The following is a 1,935-nucleotide window of genomic DNA, read 5'->3' as shown; positions in this document are numbered from 1 at the left end:
AGTGTCAATTAAAAAGTATGTCAATTAAAAATCTCATTAGTATTTAACTTCATACTTTCCCAGGAATAGTTTTGAGAAAAGCCAACCTGTACAATATTTTGCTCACTAGGTAAAGCTCCCAGGAATAGACATTTCTTTGGCTAAAAGCTCAAACACGTCTCGGAAATGGTTTTCAATGATTGATTATTACTGTTAAAAGACGTTCATCCTTGATTGATTATTTAGTGTTGAAACATATATATATATTTTTTTTTTGCTTTATGTTATTTTATAATGATATTGTTATTTAAAATTTCAGAGCATCGCTCAGGTGCTTATCCATATAAGTTTTTGTTATTTGATGACCTTCGAGTCTTACATTCTAGGTAAGTCGGAGCCAAGAAAGGTTCGTGGGCCTACTTTACTAAAAGATATTTGGAAACTTCCACCGGGGAAGACAGTTGATGTGCCGTTTAATAATCGTAACCAAGCTATTGGGAAAGAGGGTCGAAAGCTTACTAGCTTTCTAGGAATTATTGCCAGAACTCCAGAGCTAACACCTCTACATGTAGATGATTGGGGAAATTTTGACAAAGAGGAAAAGAAGAAATTAGTGAATTTTGTGAGGGTATGTAATTATTATTATTATTATTATTATTATTATTATTATTATTATTATTATTATTTTGTTAGATTGCTGCATAGGTTCAAGGATCCCAACGAATTCAAAATGCTTCTGCCTATGCATTATGATCAACCTCTCAAATGCTTGCATAGTATTTACTGATCTGACATTCCAAATGATTGCATCCATTACTGATTTAGGGATTTAGTCAGAGTTCTCCTTGTTTGTACTCCGATAGTTGGGACAGTGGATGTATCCTTAGTTTGTTTTTTTACTTCCTTAAGGATTAATGATCACAGCCTGATTCCCAGCATTATCCAGAACTGGATTCAATGGAACAGTAATTTCTGCTGCATCCTGCAACTGTGGAGTAGCCTCCTGCTCATTTGATGCAGCTGCAGCTCTAGCATTGGCCTCATCTATTCTTGTTCCCCCTGGATCAATAACATTGACATCCACACCTTCAACTATTCTTGTTTCTGCCTTGTTCCCTTCAGCATTGGTCTGATCAACCCCACTCTGATCTGTGGGATTTTTAGAACTCTGCTCCTCAGTAGTCTGTTTTGTATTTGCTGCCCTATTTACACTTTGCTCTTCATCATCTGCTGGATCACCTCCAATTTCCTCCTCACTTTGCATCTCATCAGGAATTAGACCATCCTCTGTGCCTTCTTCATGCTGATCTGACCATAATCTGCCTCCTTTCCAATTGACTCTTTTATGGCTTTTGAATATTTCATACTCCTCATCAACAATGTGTTCCTTGTCAATGTTCTTTGCCAGTGCTCCATCCACTCTAGTGTCCTGAGAAGGTACATCTTGGCAGGAAGTATTGGTTCCAACTAAGAGCCCATTGAAAGCTCTTTGTACCCATTGTGAAGTTGTTTCCTTATTCTGCTGATCCTGAGTTCTTTTTTCTTTGTTTCTTGCCTCTTCACCTTTGTTGTTGCTATTTCTTGCTGGACTAGATCTGTTGTTTGGCACTACTGAATTGTGACCTTTATTTGCTGCATTTGTATTCACATTAGCTCCCTTGTTTTGTTTGTCAAGAACTGGTGCCTTTGCTGGATTAAATGTCTAAATGTTGGCTTTTATTTTTTCAGAAGAAGTTCTCTATCCCAAAACGTGGAGAAGCATGGGTCTTAAAGTCAGTAGGAAAGAAATGGAAAGATTACAAGTGCGATTTAAAGAGTGAGTATACGCCAAAATATAAGACTAAAGACGCATTACTAAAAAATAAACCAAGTCGCATACCGAGGGATCAATGGAGTGGTCTTGTCTCTTATTGGCTTTCTGATAAAGCTAAGGTATGAACCTTGAAAATTCTCCTA

The sequence above is a fragment of the Nicotiana sylvestris genome, chromosome 12 (genome assembly GCF_000393655.2).
Source record: "Nicotiana sylvestris chromosome 12, ASM39365v2, whole genome shotgun sequence".
Classification (NCBI taxonomy): domain Eukaryota; kingdom Viridiplantae; phylum Streptophyta; class Magnoliopsida; order Solanales; family Solanaceae; genus Nicotiana; species Nicotiana sylvestris.
This window is presented reverse-complemented; position numbering follows the sequence as displayed.